The sequence below is a fragment of the Arachis hypogaea genome, chromosome 20, assembly GCF_003086295.3.
Source record: "Arachis hypogaea cultivar Tifrunner chromosome 20, arahy.Tifrunner.gnm2.J5K5, whole genome shotgun sequence".
Classification (NCBI taxonomy): domain Eukaryota; kingdom Viridiplantae; phylum Streptophyta; class Magnoliopsida; order Fabales; family Fabaceae; genus Arachis; species Arachis hypogaea.
Genome location: NC_092055.1, coordinates 90,887,257 through 90,910,183, shown reverse-complemented (window position 1 = coordinate 90,910,183; position 22,927 = coordinate 90,887,257). Strand labels below are relative to the sequence as shown.

Below are 22,927 nucleotides of genomic sequence, written 5' to 3'. Positions count from 1 at the left end.
CTTTCAAAAATTTTTCTTTTGTTTTCGAAAAAAAAAAATATAAGATAAAATAAAATAATAAAAATGTTTTCAGAAATTTATTCAAAATTTTTAAGAATGAATTCTAGTGTTTCATGAAGCATGTTGAAGCCTGGCTGGCTGTAAAGTCATGTCTAAATTTATTTTGACTGAGGCTTGCAATTTGTTATCAAAGAGCAATATACTCTCGTGTTAAAGACTGAAGCTTGGCTGGCCATTGGCCATGTCTAGTGTTTTGGACTGAAGCTTTCATTGAAAGCTTGGCTGGCTAGTGAGCCATGTCTAATTCCTGGACTGAAGCTTTAGACTAACATGGCAAGATTCCTGGAATTCATGTTAAAAATTTTGGAATCCTTAATTTTTCTTCTTCATATAATTTTCGAAAAAAATCCAAAAAAATTAGAAAATCATAAAATCAAAAATATTTTTGTGTTCTTGTTTGAGTCTTGAGTCATATCATAAGTTTGGTGTCAATTGCATATGCATCTTGCATTTTTCGAAAATTCTCATGCATTCATGGTGTTCTTCATGATCTTCAAGTTGTTCTTGGTAAGTCTTCTTGTTTGATCTTGATGATTTTTTGTTTTGTGTCTTTTCATGTTTATCATATGCATTCTTGAATTCTTAGTGTCTCAGCATTAAAGAATTCTAAGTTTGGTGTCTTGCATATTTTCTTTGCATTAAGAATTTTTCAAAATTGTGTCTTGATGTTCATCATGACATTCATAGTGTTCTTGGTATTCATCTTGACATTCATAGCATTCTTGCATGCATTCATTGTTTTGATCTAAAAATTTCATGCATTGCATCTTTTTAGTGTTTTTCTCTCTTGCATTATAAAAATTCAAAAATAAAAAAAATATCTTTCCTTTTTTATCTCATCAAATTCGAAAATTTGGGTTGACTTTTTCAAAAATTTTTAAAATCAAGTTGTTTCTTATGAGTCAAATCAAATTTTCAATTTGAAAATCTTATCTTTTTCAAAATCTTTATCAAAAATCAAATCTTTTTCAAAATTATTAGTTATTTTCGAAAATTCCAAAAATATTTTTCAAAAATCTTTTTCTTATTTTATATCATAATTTTCGAAAATAACAATAACAATTAATGTTTTGATTCAAAAATTTCAAGTTTGTTACTTACTTGTTAAGAAAGATTCAAACTTTAAGTTCTAGAATCATATCTTGTGATTTCTTGTGAATCAAGTCATTAATTGTGATTTTAAAAATCAAATCTTTTTCAAAACTAATTTCTATCATATCTTTTCAAAAATATCTTCTTATCTTATCTTTTTCAAAAATATCTTTTCAAAATATCTTTTCTAACTTCCTAACTTCTTATCTTTTCAAAATTTGTTTCAACTAACTAACTAAACTTTTTGTTTGTTTCTTAACTTTTTCAAAACTACCTAACTAACTCTCTCTCTCTAATTTTCGAAAATACCTCCCCTTTTTCAAAAATTTCTTTTTAATTAACTAATTATTTTTATTTTTTTATTTCAAAAAAATTTTCGAAAAAAAATACTAAATATTTTTCAAAAACTATTTTCAAAAATCACTAACTCCTTTTCAAAAATAATTTTCGAAAATTATACCTCCCCCATCCTATTCTATTTATTCATTCATATCCTAACATCTCATCTCACATCTCTTCCATTCGTACAGTTGTGCTTCTTCCTTTACATCACATCCTTTATCTCCCCCTTTTCTTCTACTCACAAAAGGGAACCTCTATACTGTGGTAAAGAGAATCTCTATTATTATTATTATTTTTCTGTCCATTCTTCCTTGTCATATGAGCAGGAGCAAGGATAAGAACATTCTTGTGGAAGCAGATCCAGAACTTGAAAGGACTCTGAAGAGAAAATTAAAGGAAGCTAAAATACAACAATTCAGAGATAACCTTTCAGAAATTTTCGAACAGGAAGAGGAGATGGCAGCCGAAAATAATAATAATATAAGGAAGATGCTTGGTGACTTCACTGCACCTAATTCCAATTTACATGGAAGAAGCATCTCCATTCCTGCCATTGGAGCAAACAACTTTGAGCTGAAACCTCAATTAGTTTCTCTGATGCAGCAGAACTGCAAGTTTTATGGACTTCCATCTGAAGATCCCTTTCAGTTCTTAACTGAATTCTTGCAGATATGTGATACTGTTAAGACTAATGGAGTAGATCCTGAAGTCTACAGGCTCATGCTTTTCCCTTTTGTTGTAAGAGACAGAGCTAGATTATGGTTGGATTCTCAACCCAAAGACAGCCTGAACTCTTGGGATAAGCTGGTCACGGCTTTCTTAGCCAAGTACTTTCCTCCTCAAAAGCTGAGCAAGCTTAGAGCTGATGTTCAAACCTTCAGACAGAAGGAAGGTGAATCCCTCTATGAAGCTTGGGAAAGATACAAACAGTTGACCAAAAAGTGTCCTTCTGACATGCTTTCAAAATGGACCATCCTGGATATATTCTATGATGGTTTATCTGAGCTATCAAAGATGTCACTGGACACTTCTGCAGGTGGATCCATTCATCTAAAGAAAACGCCTGCAGAAGCTCAAGAACTCATTGACATGGTTGCTAAAACCAGTTCATGTACACTTCTGAAAGGAATCCTGTGAGTAATGGGACGCCTATGAAGAAGGGAGTTCTTGAAGTTGATACTCTGAATGCCATATTGGCTCAGAATAAAATATTGACTCAGCAAGTCAATATGATTTCTCAGAGTCTGCATGGAATGCAAGCTGCATCCAACAGTACTCAAGAGGCTTCTTCTGAAGAAGAAGCCTATTATCCTGAGAACCCTGCAATAGCAGAGGTAAATTACTTAGGTGAACCTTATGGAAACACCTATAACTCAACATGGAGAAATCATCTAAATTTCTCATGGAAGGATCAAAAGCCCCAACAAGGCTTTAATAATGGTGGAAGAAACAGGTTTAGCAATAGCAAGCCTTTTCCATCATCAACTCAGCAACAGACAGAGAACTCTGAACAAAATACTTCTAATTTAGCAACCTTAGTCTCTGATCTGTCCAAGGCCACTGTAAGTTTCATGAATGAAACGAAGGTCTTCCATTAGAAATTTGGAAGCACAAGTGGGCCAGCTGAGTAAAAGGATCACTGAAATCCCTCCTAGTACTCTCCCAAGCAATACAAAAGAGAATCCAAAAAGAGAATGCAAGGCCATTGACATAAGCGCCATGGCCGAACCTGTGAGGAGAGGAGAGGACGTGAATCCCAAGGAGGAAGACCTCCTGGGACGTCCAGTGATCAATAAGGAGCTTCCCTCTGAGGAACCAAAGGACTCTGAGGCTTATCTAGAGACCATAGAGATCCCATTGAACCTCCTTATGCCCTTCATGAGCTCTGATGAGTATTCCTCTTCTGAAGAGAATGAGGATGTTACTGAAGAGCAAACTGCCAAGTTTCTTGGTGCAATCATGAAGCTGAATGCCAAATTGTTTGGCATTGATGCTTGGGAAGTTGAACCTCCCTTGTTCATCAATGAACTAAGTGATCTGGATCAACTGACATTGCCTCAGAAGAGACAGGATCCTAGAAAGTTCATAATACCCTGTACCATAGGCACCATGATCTTTAAAGCTCTGTGTGACCTTGGTTCTGGAATAAACCTCATGCCCCTCTCTGTAATAGAGAAACTGGGAATCTATGGGGTGCAAGCTGCTAAAATCTCACTAGAGATGGCAGACAGCTCAAGAAGACAGGCTTATGGACAAGTAGAAGATGTATTAGTAAAGGTTGAGGGCCTTTACATACCTACTGATTTCATAGTCTTGGACACTGGAAAGGAAGAGGATGAATCCATCATCCTAGGAAGACCTTTTCTGGCCACAGTAAGAGCTGTGATTGATGTTGACAGAGGTGAAATATTCCTTCAATGGAATGAGAACTCCCTTGTGTTTAAAACTCAAGGATCTCCCTCTGCAACCATGGAGAGGAAGCAGAAAAAGCTTCTCTCCAAGCAGAGTCAACCAGAGCCCCCACAGTCAAACTCCAAGTTTGGTGTTGGGAGGCCACAACCAAACTCTAAGTTTGGTGTTGAACTCCCATATCCAAACTTTAAGTTTGGTGTTGGAGAGTCTCAACAAAGCTCTGCACATCTGTGAGACTCCATGAGAGCCCACTGTCAAGCTATTGACATTAAAGAAGCGCTTGTTGGGAGGCAACCCAATGTTTATTTATCTAACTATATTTTTCTTAGTTATGTGTCTTTATAGGTTCATGATCATGAGGAGTCACAAAATAAATATAAAAATTGAAAATGGAATCAAAAACAGCAGAAGAAAAATCACACCCTGGAGGAGCATCTGTCTGGCGTTCAAACGCCAGAACAGAGCATAGTTCTGGCGCTGAACGCCCAAAATGGGAGCATCCTGGCGCTGAACGCCCAGAACAAGCATGGTTCTGGTGTTCAACGCCAGAAATGGCAGCAAAGGGGCGTTGAACGCCCAAAATGGGCACCAACCTGGCGCTGAACGCCCAGAGTTGTGTGCAAGGGTATTTTACATGCCTAAATTAGTGCAGGGATGTAAATGCCTTGACACCTCAGGAACTGTGGACCCCACAGGATCATCTCAGGATCTGTGGACCCCACAGGATCCCCACCTACCTCATCATCTCTCTTTCCATTTACCACTCACATCCATACACCCACTACCTTCAAAATTCAACATCTCTCTCCCACCCAATCCCACCCATATGGCCGAATACACACTCCAATCCATCTCCTCCATCTCTTCTTATTCTTCTATTCTTTCTTCTTTTGCTCGAGGGCGAGCAACATTCTAAGTTTGGTGTGGTAAAAGCATAGCTTTTTTTGTTTTTTCCATAACCATTGATGGCACCTAAGGCCAGAGAAACCTCTAGAAAGAGGAAAGGGAAGACAAAAGCTTCCATCAAGGGTCTATAGCTCAGTGGTAGAACATTTGACTGCAAATCAAAAGATCCCTGAGATACCTCAGGGGATACATTTTCTTCCACACAATTATTGGAAGCAACTAAGGGGTGGAACATCAAGAGCACTCCATCATGCTCCATGAAATAAGAGAAGATCAAAAAGCAATGAGGGAGGAGCAACAAAGGCAAGGAAGAGACATAGAAGAGCTCAAAAACATCATTGAAACGCCATCATCACTAAGGTGGATTCATTCCTTGCTCTTATTTCTTCTGCTTTTCGTTTTCTATGTTATGTGCTTATCTATGTTTGTGTCTTCATTACATGATCATTAGTAGTTAGTAACTCTGTCTTAAAGATATGAATGTCCTATGAATCCATCACCTCTCTTAAAAGAAAAATGTTTTAATTCAAAAGAACAAGAAGTACATGAGTTTCGAATTTATCCTAGAACTTAGTTTAATTATATTGATGTGGTGACAATGCTTCTTGTTTTCTGAATGTATGCTTGAACAATGCATATGTCTTTTGAAGTTGTTGTTTAAGAATGTTAAATATGTTGGCTCTTGAAAGAATAATGACTAGGAGACATGTTATTTGATAATCTGAAAAATCATAAAAATGATTCTTGAAGCAAGAAAAAGCAGCAAAGAACAAAGCTTGCAGAAAAAAAATAGGCGAAAAAAAAAAAGAAGAAAAAAAATAGAAAGAAAAAGAAAAAGCAAGCAGAAAAAAGCCAATAACCCTTAAAACCAAAAGGCAAGGGCAAATAAAAAAGGATCCCAAGGCTTTGAGCATCAGTGGATAGGAGGGCCTAAAGGAATAAAATCCTGGTCTAAGCGGCTAAACCAAGTTGTCCCTATCCATGTGCTTGTGGCGTGTAGGTGTCAAGTGAAAACTTGAGACTGAGCGGTTAAAGTCAAGGTCCAAAGCAAAAGAAGAGTGTGCTTAAGAACCCTGGACACCTCTAATTGGGGACTTTAGCAAAGCTGAGTCACAATCTGAAAAGGTTCACCCAATTATGTGTCTGTGGCATTTATGTATCCGGTGGTAATACTGGAAAACAAAGTGCTTAGGGCCACGGCCAAGACTCATAAGAAAGCTGTGTTCAAGAATCATCATACTGAACTAGGAGAATCAATAACACTATCTGAACTCTGAGTTCCTATAGATGCCAATCATTCTGAACCTCAATGGATAAAGTGAGATGCCAAAACTATTTAAGAGGCAAAAAGCTATAAGTCCCGCTCATATGATTGGAGCTATGTTTCATTGATAGTTTGGAATTTATAGTATATTCTCTTCTTTTTATCCTATTTGATTTTCAGTTGCTTGGGGACAAGCAACAATTTAAGTTTGGTGTTGTGATGAGCGGATAATTTATACGCTTTTTGACATTGTTTTTAGTATGTTTTTAGTAGGATCTAGCTACTTTTAGGGATGTTTTCATTAGTTTTTATGTTAAATTCACATTTCTGGACTTTACTATGAGTTTGTGTGTTTTTCTGTGATTTCAGATATTTTCTGGCTGAAATTGAGGGACTTGAGCAAAAATCAGATTCAGAGGTTGAAAAAGGACTGCTGATGCTGTTCGATTCTGACCTCCCTGCACTCAAAGTGGATTCTCTGGAGCTACAGAACTCGAAATGGCGCGCTTCCAATTGCGTTGGAAAGTAGACATCCAGGGCTTTCCAGCAATATATAATAGTCCATACTTTGGCCAAGCATTGACGACGTAAACTGGCGTTTAACGCCAGCCTTCTGCCCAAATCTGGCGTCCAGCGCCAGAAAAGGATCCAAAACCAGAGTTGAACGCCCAAACTGGCACAGAAACTGGCGTTCAACTCCACAAATGACCTCTGCACGTGGAACACTTAAGCTCAGCCCAAACACACACCAAGTGGGCCCCGAAAGTGGATTTATGCATCAATTACTTACTCATGTAAACCCTAGTGACTAGTTTATTATAAATAGGACCTTTTACTAGTCTTTTTGAGGAGCTTTGAACGCATTGTTCTTAGACCATGGGGGCTGGCCACACGGCCATGCCTGGACCTTCACTTATGTATTTTCAACGGTAGAGTTTCTACACTCCATAGATTAAGGTGTGGAGCTCTGCTGTTCCTCAAAGATTAATGCAAAGTACTACTGTTTTCTATTCAATTCATCTTATTTCGCTTCTAAGATATCCATTCGCACCCAAGAACGTGATGAAGGTGATGATTATGTGTGACGCTCATCATCCTTCTCCCTTATGAACGCGTGCTTGACAAACACTTCTGTTCTACATGAATTAAGCTAGAATGAGTATCTCTTAGATCTCCCAACCAGAATCTTCGTGGCGTAAGCTAGAATGATGGCGGCATTCAAGAGAATCCGGAAGGTCTAAACCTTGTCTGTGGTATTTCGAGTAGGATTCAATGATTGAATGACTGTGACGAGCTCCTAACTCGCGATTGCAGGGCGTTAGTGACAGACGCAAAAGGATAGTAAATCCTATTTCGGCATGATCGAGAACCGACAGATGAATAGCCGTGCCGTGACAGGGTGCGTGAGCATATTATTCACTGAGAGGATAAGATGAAGCCATTGACAAGGGTGATGCCTCCAGACGATTAGCCGTGCCGTGACAGGGCATTGGATCATTTTTCCGTGAGATGACCGAAAGTAGCCATTGATAGTGGTGATGTATCACATAAAGCCAGCCATGGAAAGGAATGAGACTGATTGGATGAAGATAGCAGGAAAGCAGAGATTCAGAGGAACGAAAAGCATCTCCATTCGCTTATCTGAAATTCCTACCAATGATTTACATAAGTATCTCTATCCCTATTTTATTATTTATTATTCGAAAACACCATTATCACTTTATATCTGCCTGACTGAGATCTACAAGGTGACCATAGCTTGCTTCATACCAACAATCTCCGTGGGATTCGACCCTTACTCACGTAAGGTATTACTTGGACGACCCAGTGCACTTGCTGGTTAGTTGTATCGAAGTTGTGACAATTATGAATTAAGATCAGAGCACCAAGCTCTGGAGCCATTACCAGGATTTGTTCGAGCCTGGAGATCACAATTTCGTGCACCAGTCACACACTCCAGCAAGGCTGGGACGCGCACCACACTTTACACGGGCAGCACACTTGAGTGCTCAGTTGGTTTTTCCAACTGAGCTTGCCCCTGGGAGGTGAAATATTGGGCTGAAAATTGAATTAAAACTCCAACTTAATTCATTTCTTCACCAAATCAAAAGCCCATCCAAATTCCAAAATCCAAGAATAGAAAGTGTATAAATAGAATCTAGTTTGATGTAATTAGGACCTCTAGACTTTACTTTGAATTTTCCTTTTAATTGTTGTTCCGAGGGATATCTGAAACTGTAGGTCGATCTCGGACGAGATCTTCTGTGCTGGTCGGAACCGATGTGTCCGGTTGGTGAATGGTGACCGGAGCTGGTATGTCCGACTTATTTGGACTTGAACGTATTGCTGATCCTCTATCACCGAAGGGTGGGGGGTACCTGCAAGAGACTTCGATGCTTAAGTTAGCATAGGTATTAAACAGGTGTTATGTAGAATCAGAGTTGAGGTCAGTGTATCTTTTGGATAAGATAAGTTAGTTATCCTATCTTATCTTTATCTTTGAGTTGAGGTCAGTGTATCTTCAACGGAACCGCCTTCATCTCTATAGGCTTAGGCCGCCTTAGGATTCGGGTCGTGCTCCTCTATTTGGGCCCTTAATCTGGGCTCTCCTGTCGATTTGGCCGAGCTCTTTGAGAAGAGGTCGGATAGTCTGACCTGAAGAGGTTGGTCGCTCTATCTCGAATCATCCCAGGTCGGATAGCTCGACCCAGGGTATGAACAGTGCCCCTGCTTGAGCTTGATCTTCTTTTTGAGGTCGAGTCCTTGACTTCTGTCCTTCTTAAAGTCGAACTCAAGCATTTGTCGATTCCTTTCTTTGTAAAGTCTTTTTTGAATGTAGAACGTTTTCCTCTAAAAGCGTGCGCTTTTGTATTAGCGTTTTTTTGGGAACGCAAGCGGTTTTAGTATCCGAATTTAATTGGCATTAATTTGCCCTTCATTCTCTCTTGGCTTTTATTTTGAATTTCGTGATCAAAAACGGTTTCTCTTCTTCATTTCTTCTTCGTAACTTCTCTCTTTACTCTCTCATTTTCTGTTTCTCTCATCTGCTCTCTGTCTTTCGCTTGCGCTTCTGCTTTCTTGTGTTTGCGGCGTCGCTTGGCGTTTTTCTGGGCAGCCCTTATCTTTGCGCTTCCACTCTTCCTCGAAGCTTCTTCCGTCTCCAGGTTAGTCCCATTTCGTATTTTCCTCATTGTTTTTGACTTTGCGATGGAGTTTTTCTTTTGATCTTCTTTTTGGAGAAAGTTTGGATCTTTCTATTTTTATCATTCTTGATTTGTTGCATGCTCTGGAATTTCTTCATTTTTTTTCGGTGCGAATCTTTTTCTTGTTGCTTGAATCTTTTTTCTTTTGCATGTTGCCGCCGTTTCTGTTTATGCCTTGGCTGATGATTTTTTGCTTGATTAAAAAAAAGTTTGCGCCTTTTTGGTATTTCTGATATACTGTAGAAGTAGTGCTTTTTGCTGGTAAACTGTAGGAGCAATGCTTTTCCTGATAAACTGTAGAAGGGTGGACCTTTTTGTGTTTTTGCTTCCTTTGTTTTCTTTCTGGATTTTATTTTGATGAGTGCTGGGATGTAGGCTGTAGAAATAACTTGAAGACCTTGTTTGTTTACTGCCTCCAAGGGATGCCCCGAGACTTTTTGTCTTAAGTCTTGGGGTTTTCCCTTTTTTGTTTATCCACCCGTCGAGATGTTTTGCCCCCTGTCTGAGATGTTTTTAAGTAATCCATTCTTCTTTTCTTTTTGTAGGATTTAGTTGACCTCATGTCTTCCCGAAATAACGTTGTAGAGATGCCTTCCCAGGTCCCTGCGGGTATGGCTGATTGGGTGGACTCCATGGTTCTCATGTGTGTCTCGCTGGTTGATTCTGAGTTTTGTGCTAAGCTTAGGCAGTTTCATAGTGTCTGTAGTAATTCTGGTGATGAGAAGAACTACGAGCTTGTTCCTCCTTCTTCTGACGAGAGAATCTGCTTCTCGACTTGAGTTGTTGACAACGCCCCTTTTTTTATGCTTACGATTTTTTCTTTGGTCAACTGGGTATTACCCTTCCTTTTACTCCATTTGAAACCGACCTGTTATGGTCTTGTAATGTTGCCCCTTCCCAACTTCACCCCAACTCCTGGGGTTTCATAAAAATTTTTCAATTGCTGTGCGATGGTTTTGGTATTCCTGCTTCCCAATCTCTCTCTTTCTATCTGTTTATCTTGACTAAGCCCGGTGTGGTAAAAAAAAAGTCAGCCTAGGTCTTCTTTCGTTCTACCCAGGGGAAGAAGGTTTTTTCCATGTTTGATGAGTCGTTCTGTGATTTTAAAAACTACTTTTTCAAGGTCCGAGCTGTTGAAGGAGCTCGGCCCTTTTTTCTGGATGAGAATGACGAACCTGGTTTTCCCTTGGAATGGCAAAAAGATGTGAGGGTCTCCAGGTATTCGTAGGAAATATTGGATGAGGCTGAGCGAGCTTTTGTGACTATCTTGGAAGAACGCTGGGGTCAAACTCCCCATCTTGATACAAAAAAATTTCTAACCAATCCTTCTCTTCTTCAAACTGAACTAGGTATCTTGTGTTTCTTTTATTATCTTGTTTATGTTGCTTGTAGCTGTCTTTTCCGACTTATCCGACTTGTAGCTGAATTTTCTATTTTGTTTGCAGAGGCCATGAAGAATAATGAGGCTATGAAAGCTTTTAAGAGGGCACAGAGGGCGACTGCTACCAGAAAGGTTGCTGCCAGGGCAGCTGGAGAGGGATCCTCCCAAGTGCGCGAGAAGCCCTCAGTACAGAGTTCCACCGGGGTGAAGAAAGTGATCCCTACACCCCGAGTTCGTTTGGTAGATCCTCACGTCGCTGATGCTGCTCCTTCTGTTGCTCCTCCCAATAAAAAACAAAAGACTGCTGAGCCCTTCGACCTCGATGCTCCTGATTTTAATGCTATTGAATTCGTGGATCAACAAATCGGTCCCTACGGTGCTCTCTCCATGAACGATGTGTCCATCCTTCATCACTTGGAATTCATGGCCCGAAATCATGTGAAGATGGCGTATATGTCGGCTGCCATAAATCGGACTGCTCAGAATCTCCCTCTCCACGCCACTAAAGCGTTTATGGAGGAGGCGAAACAAGAGTTTGATCGGATGAAGGAGTTAAAGGACGAGCTTGAGACAAAGGTGGCCAAGCTGGAGAAGGACTTGAAGAATGAGGAGGCGAGTTCTCAGTCATTGGTAGCTTCTTTGAGGTTGGCTGAGGACGCAGTCCTGATGCACAAGGAGAGTTACCTTTCATCTTATCGGGAGGTGATGCGCCTGAGGGGGGAGCTTGACAGTGTTCAGGAAGATTATGCTGAGCTCCAAAGTCATCTTGTTGGCAGCGTGACTGCTACTTATGAGAACTTGAAGGAGCAAGTTCGGGTTATTGCTCCTGAGGCCGACCTGACTCTTTTCAGCTTAGATAACGTTGTCAGGGATAGCAAGATTGTTCCTGATGACGAGGATGATAATGTTGTTGATCCTCCTTCCGTATCCTCTACCAAGGTGTCGACTTCTGCTGTTCCTGCCGAGGTCGAGCCTCCCGCTTCTGATCCCGATTGCCAGATCTTAAACCGGGATGGCGGTACTGCAGATGCTGTTTCTCTCCAGACTCGCCCTCCGTCTCCTCGGACTGATGCTGCCAAAAAGCCTTCTGACCCTTAGTTTTACTTTATTCTGGATATGTAGTTGGCCCGTCTTGTGGGATTTTTTAAACTCTTTATGTTTTATTTAACTGTTGACACTTTCTCGTTGCTTGCCTAGCAACTTTTTGTTTTTGAAAAACAAAAGGTAGCTCGCTTTCCTTTTAAGGTAGGTTTTGGTGACCTCCGAGGTCTTATAACTTTTGTAGATTTGAAAAAGGTAGTTCTTGACTTGGCATCTCCTCTGTTTTCTGAGAATGTTTGAGACCTTGCAGCTCGACCTCTTTAGATTGCTTTGCACTTTTTGTTTGTTGCATGGATCTTTTGAGTTTGTGGGTCCGACTTGTTTTTCGGTTTTCTCGCTCTTGCTTGTATTTCTGACGATTTATAACCGATTCTTCAAGTTGGTCCTCCAAATTATTTTTGTAATCCTCTTTCTTGGATCTTTGTCAGATCTCTTTCAGGGATTACTTTTATAACTTGTTAGTAGTAGGAGTCCTACTTCGTTATATCGGTCTCTTTTAAGTTATTTTTGTAATTCTCTTTCTTGGACCTTTGTCAGGTCTCTTTCAGGGATTACTTTTATAACTTGTTAGTAGTAGGAGTCCGACTCTGTTATATCGGTCTCCTTTAAGTTATTTTTGTAATCCTCTTTCTTGGACCTTTGTCAGGTCTCTTTCAGGGATTACTTTTATAACTTGTTGGTAGTAGGAGTCCGACTTCGTTATATCGGTCTCCTTTAAGTTATTTTTGTAATCCTCTCTTTTTTCGGATTTTATAACTTTTCATTTTGGGCTGACTTTGTCATGTCGAGCCCTTCTAAGTTAAAGTAATCCTCTTTAATAGGGTTGACCAGACCTCTTTCCAGGGTTTACTTATAACTTGGGTTGACTTGGTCCGACTTCTCAATGTCGGCCAGTCTTTAAGTTATTATTTTAGCAATCCGTAAGACCTCATCAGGTTCTTTTTTTAGATCACTTTCGATAACTTCTTACATTATTCTGTGTTCATCTTTGCCGATTTGTAGAAAGTGGTTGTCATCTCTAGATCATCCTTTGGGTGAATCGCGTTTTCACCTTTATCGGACGGTTGTCTTTATCGTGATCGTGCAGTGAAATTGTTTTTCACTTTCTGCCGATCTGTTGCTTTATAATCGGACGATGAATGGTTCAGATTAATGCGTCTTGAAATCTTTGTAGAATATCTAAAATATATTTTATTTAAAGGAAAAGTGCAAAATATATACATATGGGATTGTCTGAGTCTCAACTTGGTGCCTCATTAAAAAACCTTTTCAGGAAAAATAGTGCGTCTAATGATGAGATCTTTTATTTTTTCTAACTGTAGTACCTTCTGAGGTTGCAGGCGTGCCATGACCTGGGAAGCTCTCGTCCATCGAGTTCAGACAGTCTGTAGTAGCCCTTTCCAAGTACTTCTACAACTCGGTAGGGTCCTTTCCAGTTTGCTGCCAGCTTTCCCTCTCCTGGTCGAGTTGTTCCAATATCATTACGGATTAGGATGAGATCATTCTCTGCAAAACTTCTCGGCACTACCTTTTGATTATATCTGGAAGCCATTCGGCGTTTTAGAGCTTCTTCCCTGATCCGAGCTCTTTCTTAGATTTCGGGTAACAAGTCGAGCTCTTCTCTCTGAAGTTGGGAGTTTGCTCCCTCATTGTAGTGAACTACTCTAGGCGACCCTTCCTCAATCTCTACTGGAATCATCGCCTCTATTCCGTATGCTAATCGGAAGGGGGATTCCTTCGTGGTGGAATGTGGCGTTGTTCGATATGCCCATAGGACCTGTGGAAGCTCTTCTGCCCAGGCTCCCTTTGCATCTTGTAATCTCCGTTTTAATCCGGCCAATATGACTTTGTTAGCAGCTTCGGCCTGCCCATTGGCTTGTGGATGTTTGACGGAGGTGTACTGGTGCTTTATATTCAAGTCGGCTACTAGTTTTCTGAAGCCTGCGTCTGTGAATTGGGTGCCATTGTCTGTGGTTATTGAATATGGAACCCCGAACCTTGTGACAATGTTTCTATATAAGAATTTCCGGCTTCTTTGAGCAGTGGCATTGGCTAGGGGCTCTACCTCGATCCACTTTGTAAAGTAATCTACCCCTACTATGAGGAATTTAACTTGTCCTGATCCCTGTGGGAAGGGACCGACAAGATCGAGTCCCCATTTTGCAAACGGCCAAGGCGAGGTCACGCTGATGAGCTCTTCTGGCAGGGCGATGTGAAAGTTGGCATGTTCCTGACATGGTGGGCATGTCTTTACAAATTATGTGGCTTCTTCCTATAGAGTTGGCCAATAAAATCCCACCCGGAGCACTTTTTTGGCGAGAGCTCGTGCTCCGAGATGATTGCCACAGATACCACCGTGTATTTCTTCTAGTACTTCTCTTGTGTTGGAGGTTGGCACGCATTTTAGTAAAGGTGTTGAGATTCCTCTTTTGTACAGGATGTTGTTTATGATGGTGTAGTACTGTGCCTCTCTTTTTAGCCTTTTTGCGTCCTTTTCTTCTGTGGGGAGCATTCCTGTTCTGAGGTAGTTGGCTATAGGGATCATCCATCCTTGGTCCTGACTTGTTATAGTCAGGACTTTTTCCTCTTCCGAGATTGACAGGTTCTGCAACATTTCCTGGATGAGGCTTCTATTGTTGCCCCCTGGTTTGGTGCTGGCTAGTTTTGAGAGTGCGTCAGCTCGGGCATTTTGTTCGCGGGGTATGTGGCAGATCTTATACTCCCCTATTTGTTCGAGTTGTTCCTTGGTTTTATCCAAATACTTTTTCATCGTGGGATCTTTGGCTTGGTAGCTCCCCATTATTTGTGATGTGACCACTTGTGAATCGCTGTAAATGTTGAGTTTTTGAGCTCCAACTTCTTTAGCCAGCTTTAAACCATCTAATAATGCTTCATATTCTGCCTGGTTGTTTGAGGCCGGGAACCCGAACTTGAGGGATAGCTCAACTTGGGTTCCTTGGTTGCTTTTTATTATCACGCCCGCACCACTTCCAGTTTTATTTGAAGAACCGTCTACGTAAAGATTCCATTCTGTGGGGGTTTCTAGAGCATCTGTGAATTCTGCAATAAAATCGGCCAGATACTGTGATTTGATGGCCGTCCGAGCTTCATATTGGAGGTCAAACTCTGACAACTCGACTGCCCATTGTAGGATTCTGCCTGCTAGATCTGTTTTCTGCAATATTCCTTTTATGGGCTGGTTAGTTCGAACCATAATGGTGTGAGCCTGGAAGTACGGGCGAAGTCGTCGAGATGTTAGGATAAGAGTATAGGCAAATTTTTCTATTTTCTGGTAGTTCAGCTCGGATCCCTGTAGTGCCTTGCTAATGAAGTAGACGGGTTGTTGTCCATTTTCGTCTTCTCTGACTAGTGCTGATGCTACTGCCTTGCTTCCCACCGCGAGGTATAATATGAGTGGTTCTCCAACTCGCGGTCGGAATAGGATAGGTGGCTATCCTAAGAACTTCTTTTGGTCTTGGAAGGCTTGTTCGCACTTTATTGTCCATTCGAATTGTTTTCCCTTTCTTAAAGTAGCATAGAAGGGAAGAGATCTTATCGCGGCTCCTGCTAAGAATCGGGATAGGGCGGCCAGTCTCCCGTTGAGTTGCTGTACTTCTTTAACACAGGTTGGGCTCTTCATGTTGAGTATGGCCTGACATTTGTCTGGATTTGCTTCAATTCCTCTTTGAGTGAGCATGAAGCCTAAGAATTTGCCTGCTTCTACTGCGAAGGTGCATTTCGCGAGATTGAGTCGCATGTCATGCTTCCTAATGGTGTCAAATACTTGAGACAAGTCGGACAATAGTGTCTCTTCGCTTTGTGTTTTTATTAGCATGTCGTCCACATAGACCTCCATGATGTTTCCAATGTGATCCGAAAAAACTTTATTCATTAGTCTTTGATAAGTAGCTCCTGCGTTCTTGAGATCGAAGGGCATCACGATGTAACAGTAGTTTGCCTTTGGTGCTAAAAACGAGGTCTTTTCTTGATCTGGTGGATACATGGGAATTTGGTTGTATCCTGAATATGCGTCCATAAACGAGAGATATTTATATCCAGAGGAAGCATCTACCAGGGCGTCAATACTTGGGAGTGGGTATGGATCTTTTGGACAAGCTTTATTGAGATCGGTGTAATCGGTGCACATTCGCCACTTCCCATTCGATTTTTTCACCAAGACAACGTTGGCTAGCCATAGCGGGTATTTAACTTCTCTTATAAATCCGGCTTCTAGTAGTGCCTGTACTTGCTCTTCCACAGCCTGGGATCGCTCTGGCCCAAGCTTTCTTCGTCTCTGCTGTACCAGTCGAGATCCTGGGTAGACCGCCAACTTGTGGCACATTAGCTTAGGGTCTATGCCTGGCATGTCCACGGCTTTCCATGCAAAGAGGTCGACATTATCTCGTAAGAATTATATTAGCAATTCTTTTAAATCTCCTTTAAGGATTGGTCCGATATTAGTTGTTTTTTCCGAGGTGTCCCCGATCTGAATTTTTTCTATCTCGCCCTCTGGTTGGGGGCGAAGATCTTCTCGTTGTTGAACTCCGCCCAACTCGATTGCGTAGAACTCTTCTCCTTTGCCTCTGAGGTTTAGGCTTTCGTTATAACAGCGACGTGCCATCTTTTGGTCAGCTTTTATCGTGGCTATCCCTTTTGGAGTTGGGAACTTCATACATAGGTGTGGGGTCGAGACTATTGCACCGAGTTGGTTGAGTGTTGTCTGACCTATGAGAGCATTATAAGCTGAACTTACATTGACTACGATGTAGTCTATTGTGAGGGTCCTGGATTGGTCTCCTTTTCCGAAGGTTGTATGTAGTGATATATATCCTAGTGGTCGAACCGGAGTATCTCCTAACCCGAACAGACTGTTTGGATATGCCTTAAGTTCTTTTTCTTCTAAGCCGAGTTTGTCAAAGGCTGTCTTGAATAAGATGTCGGCAGAACTCCCTTGGTCTATTAAGGTGCGGTGTAGGTTGGCGTTTGCCAATATGATGGTGATGACCATGGGATCGTCGTGTCCTGTGATGATGCCGGACGTATCCTCCTTAGTGAATATTATCGCTGGGATGTTGAGTGCTTCCTCCTCTCCTTCGACATGATATACTTCTTTGAGATACCTTTTGCGGGAAGATTTTGAGATCCCTCCTGCTGCGAATCCGCCATGTATCATGTGGACATGTCTTTCTGGTGTCCGAGGTGATCGTTCTGTTCGCTCGGTATCTTCATCCCTTCGTCTTTTTCTTTGATCATCATCTCGGGTGGCCAGGAATCGGTCTAATTTTCCTTCCCTTACCAATTTTTCTATGATATTTTTTAAGTCGAAGCATTCGTTGGTGGCGTGTCCTCTGACCCGATGATATTCACAATATTCCTTCCGATTTCCTCCTCCCCTTTTTCCTTTGAGGGGCCGTGCTGGGGGGATTTTTTCTGTATGGCAGACCTCTTTGTATATTTCGACTAGGGATGCTCTGAGGGGAGTATAATTATGGTATTTTTTAATTTTCTCCTCTTGTCGGTCTTCTTTTCTTTTGGATTCCTTGTCTCTATCGCGGTAGGAGGCCCCCGGTTTTGAAGTCTCTCCTAACCGAGCGTTTTCTTCCATGTTGATGTATTTTTCTGCCCGTTCCTGCACTTCGTCTAAGGAGGTCGGGTACTTTTTTGATATAGACTAGCTGAAAGGTCCCTCTCGTAGGCCGTTGATAAGTCCAATGATGGCGGCCTCTGTGGGTAAGCTTTGTATGTCCATGCATGTTTTGTTGAATCTTTCCATGTAGTTGCGGAGGCTCTCCTGATCTCCTTGTTTGATCCCTAGTAGACTGGAGGCGTGTTTAGCTTTATCTTTCTGGATGGAGAATCTGGCAAGGAACTTTTCGGCTAGGTCGTCGAAGTTTGAGATGGACTTGGGAAGTAAGCTGTCGAACCATCTGATCGCCGTCTTCGTGAGGGTTGTCGGGAAGGCTTTGCAGCGAACGGCATCTGAGGCATCGGTAAGGTACATTCTGCTTTTGATTTTGCTGAGATGATGGTTGGGATTGGTGGTGCCGTCGTACAAAATCATATCCGGGAGTTTGAAGTCTTTTGGAATTTTGGTTTTCATGATTTCCCTGGTGAACGGATCCTGTTCTTTGCGTGAGCCTTCCTCAGGAGTGACCCGAGGGGTTTTTAATTTGAGATCGGCTTCTAATTGCTGTAACTTGTCTTCCAATTCTCGATGTCGCCGTACTTCTTTTTGTAGATCTTTTCTGATTTCTCGTTGTTGTTGGGTTTCTTCGTCAAGTTGTTTCAAGCGATCTTGAAGGGCTTCTATTGCTCCCGGTTTAGATGAATTTTTGTCTCCATTGGATTCCAGAGTGTCTTTTGGTGGGGTGTCCGCATTTTTATACGGTGTTCTTGATGCCATGGCATTTTGGCCAGTTTCGCTGACCCTTTCTTTATTGTTTTTAGGGTAGTTTCATGCATTTCCTTAGGAAATAAGCTAGTTTTGGGTAGATATTCACTTACATCTTGATTCAAGCATACATTGTGCACTTTACATGATTTCATGAGGATTTTGCATGAATTTAAGGACAAATTTGATGTTGAATTTCCCATGACTTGGACTAGAACTTTGATGCACTTTATTGCTTGATTTCAGGACAAAGGAAGCAAAGAAGAACCACATTAGTGGCTACGTTAGTTACACTAACGTTAACACTAACGTGGAATGGGAGTAACTTGCAAAGTTAATGAGAAAAGTGATTGCCAATAACGCTCTCGAAGCCATCATTGCCCACGTTAAGAGTCACGTTAACTAAGTTAACGTGAACTCTAACGTGGAAGAAAGGAAATGGAGCCAACGTTAGTGACACTTAACATTATCACTAACGTTGGAGCAAGCTATAAGTGGCCACGTTAGAGTCCACGTTAACTTAGTTAACGTGACCTCTAACGTTAAGAAGAAAGGGGGGAAGCCAACGTTAGTAACATTCAAATTACCACTAACGTTGGCCAAGTCACTCTAGGCCACGTTAACTCCCACGTTAACCTAGTTAACGTGGAAGCTAACGTGAGGAAGGGAGGTGACGCCAACGTTAGTGACACCCAACATTGTCACTAACGTTGGAAGGAGCCCACACATGCCACCATGAGCCACGTTAACTCCCACGTTAACTTTGTTAACGTGGAAGCTAACGTGGATAAGGGAATGTTGAACCAACGTTAGTGACACTCAACTTGTCACTAACGTTGGAGATGGCTAGCATAAGCCACGTTAGAAGCCACGTTAACCTAGTTAACGTGGACTCTAACGTGGGAGCTAAGGGGCACATTGGAACGTTAGTGACAATGTTAAGTGTCACTAACGTTCTCGAAGGTTGGCAAGCCTACGTTAAAAGAGCCACGTTAACTAAGTTAACATGGACTCTAACGTTAGGAAGGGGGAGGCTTCTCAACGTTATTGGGAAAGTTGAGTCCCAATAACGTGCGCGAAGGACAAAGAGGCAACGTTAGTGGCAATGTTTGTGCCACTAACGTTGAGGTTAACGTGGCTCTTATTTGGGTAAGGAATGTTAGTGAAAAATTTGAATGTCACTAACGTTCTCGAACCCATATTTTCACTGAACGTTAACACCACTAACGTCCTGAGCAAAAGTCTCTGCCCACTTCACAATTTCTCTCTGCAAGTAAAGCCAAGCCCAATGAAGAAGATAACTGCTTCAAACTCAAGATCCAAAGGCCCAGACCCAAGACTTGAAGAACCAACTAGAAGAGTAGAAGAGTAGTATATATAGGAGTAGCTTTGAATTAATCGGGAGTTGGAACATATAGGGAGCCTCTGGGCATAGAATTACTCTTTGTATTTACTTTCTCTGCACTTCTAGTTTCATTATGTATTCTCCATCTTTGTTTTCATATTCCAGAGCTATGAACAACTAAACCCCTTTCATTGGGTTAGGGAGCTCTGTTGTAATTTGATGGATCAATACTAGTTTTCATTATTCTTCTTCTATCTTTTCTCTTGATTTTACTTGAAAGCTTTTGATCTTTATCCAATTGGGTAGTTATCTTGGAAAAGAAGCTATTCATACTTGGATCTCTTCTGAACCTTGAAAGAGGAATGAAGAGATCAAGCTAGAAATGCTTTCTCATGCTGGACCAAATTGGGTTTGGATGGATATGTGACTATAATTCTCTCAACACTTGATTTGGGAAATGCATGTGGTATAATCAGTGACCATACTTCATCTCTTCTCATGAGCAATTGACCAAGGAATTGGCTATTGATCAAGATTTGAGAGATTGAATTACAAGAAATTGTAATTCAATCACTTAAGATTGCCAAGGAGATCAATGAGTGCATTGATTGAGGAAGAGATGAAAATGAAATTGATCCGGAGAATGCAACATCTCCTGAGCCCAATGAACTCCCCATTTCTGATCTTACCCATTCTCTTTATTTTCTGTCACTTACTTTTATGAGCAATTCCCCCATTCCCATTTACAATTCTGCAATTTACTTCAGTCATTTACTTTCAGTTCTTTAATTTTAGCATTTACTTTTTCTGTCATTTATCTTCCCGCCATTTTATTTTCTGCAATTCTAAACTCAAATCCTGGATTCGCTCAACTAGAACATTCCTCTAATTAAAGTTGCTTGATCAATCAATCCTTGTAGGATTCGACCTCACTCTATTGTGAGTTTTTACTTGACGACAAATTCGGTACACTTACCGAAGGAAATTTGTTGCGAGACAAGTTTTCCATGTATTAGTTCTATTCTCTAGATCTGAGTCGTGGTCGTTGTCATGGTTGTCCGCCATGGTGATGGGATGACTTCCAGGTCCCCGGCAACGACGTCAATGTTCCGAGGGTTATCTGAAACTGTAGGTCGATCTCGGACGAGATCTTCTATGCTGGTCGGAACCGATGTGTCCGGTTGGTGAATGGTGACCGGAGCTGGTACGTCCGACTTGTTTGGACTTGAACGTGCTGCTGATCCTCTATCACCGAAGGGTAGGGGGTACCTACAAGAGACTCCGATGCTTAAGTTAGCATAGGTATTAAACAGGTGTTATGTAGAATCAGAGTATGAGTTATACCTGGGTGCTCCAGTGTATTTATAATGGTGAGATGTGACCTTTTGGATAAGATAAGTTAGTTATCTTATCTTATCTTTATCTTTGAGTTGAGGTCAGCGTATCTTCAACGAAACCGCCTTCATCTCTATAGGCTTAGGCCGCCTTAGGATTCGGGTCGTGCTCCTCTATTTGGGCCCTTAATCTGGGCTCTGCTGTCTATTTGGCCGAGCTCTTTGAGAAGAGGTCGGATAGTCTGACCTGAAGAGGTTGGTCGCTCTATCTCGAATCATCCTAGGTCGGATAGCTCGACCCAGGGTATGAACAATTGTCATTTTCATTTTTGAGCTTTTTACTTTTGAATTTAGATCTTAGAGAATTGGGAAGGAGAATTGATCTCTCTTCTTCCTGGTTCTTGCTTGAGCACTCTTTACTTTCCTTGCTTTGGATCTTGGGTGAAGAATTGAAGAACTTCTGTTTCAATCTCACCTTGAGATCTTGTTTTAATCTTCTGCATAATTGAATTTCAGTTTCTATTTACTGCTTCATTCTTCTACTCTTCTGCAATTTACTTTTCTTTATCTCCTTTGCAATTGTTCTTGTTGGATCAAGGAAGGATTTGAGATCTAGACTTGTTATCTAGTCTCTTCCACTCCTGAGATCTTCAACCTCTTTTAAATTGCTGCAAATTAAGCATTGCTCATTCTCTATTTTTAAATTCTCAAAGCATTTTTACTTCTCTGTTGAGATCTAGTTTAATTGAATTAATCCTCTACTCTTTTGTTTATTGTAATTTACTCTTGCTTGTTTAATTTCTGCAATTCCCATTCCGAATTCCTTTTATGATTCAAGAAATTTACATTTCTTGCACTTTAAGGTTCAGTTATTTACATTTCTTGCAATCTAAGTTTCTGCAATTTACCTTACTTGTTCTTTAAGATTCTGCTTCTTTACTTTCCTGTTCTTTAATTTACTGCATTTTACCCCTCTCCCTTTACATTTCAAGCAATTTAGTTTCTGTTAATTGCAAACAACCCAACCAATACTTGATTCGCTTGACTAAATCAACCACTAAACTAAAATTGCTCAATCCTTCAATCCCTGTGGGATCGACCTCACTCATGTGAGTTATTATTACTTGATGCGACCTGGTACACTTGCCGGTGAGTTTTGTGTTGGATCGTTTTCCACACATCACCTGACACACCTTCTGAGGCATCTGAGGAGGAGGCGGATGCGCCAGAGGTAGAGACCCATCCCCAGGGAGAGGCGGAGCAGGCTGACACCCAGCAGGCAGCACCCCAGCAGATCCAGGCTGTAGATCCTGAGAGCCCCATTCAGACAGTCCCTCCTCTCCAGCAGCCGGACATTCAGCCAGCCACCATAGAGACACCAGCTACCATCCCTTCCAGTGATGACACCCCTTCACACCCTACTTGAGTGAGCATCAGGGACGATACTACATTTTAAGTGTGGGGAGGTCGCCATCTCTGGCGTATTATTTTGGTGAACCATTATAGACTCTTTTTCTTTTATTTTGGATATTTTTCTGTATTTTTCTCTTTATTTTTATTTTTTTTATTTTTTGAGTACTTATACATTGCTTATTTTATGTATTTTTACTCTATTTCTACATGCTGCACTTTAGTTCATATTTTTAGTTATTTAGTTTAGTTGCAGTTCTAATTTATTAGTTATAGAAAATTGTGGATTAATTAGTATAGTTTACCCTTTTTAGCATAAGATAGCTTAGTTTAAATTGAAATATAAAAAGGAAGTAAACTAGAGCCTTTAACAGATTTAAATCCATAAACCTTGTATATATAGCATTGCATCATGTAGTGAAGTTAACAACATTTCATCAAGGAGAAACACTAGAACTTTAAAGCCATTCAATATAAGTTTTACATTGAGAATAATGGGAATTTTTAACTAAACCTGCATGACATACATAAGTGATAAATGATTTTTGAGCTAGAGAACACATAGCCTGTGAGTTTTGAGCTTAATTGTATGGTTACATTCAAACCATAATTTTTATTCCTGTGTGTTCCGCCCTTCTTTTATATTCTGATGTTCTTTACTTTGTTTTAATCTATATGTCCAATTA

The 22,927-nt window shown here is 40.9% G+C and overlaps 1 non-coding gene across 1 annotated transcript; it reads right to left on the bottom strand.

Annotated features, from left to right (window-relative positions):
• Positions 1 to 2,346: 2,346 nt before the first annotated feature.
• Positions 2,347 to 2,454, bottom strand: LOC112787301 (small nucleolar RNA R71). The gene has a single exon (XR_003194721.1). It is a non-coding gene; the product is annotated as a small nucleolar RNA R71 (small nucleolar RNA).
• Between the last annotated feature and the right edge of the window lie 20,473 nt (positions 2,455 to 22,927).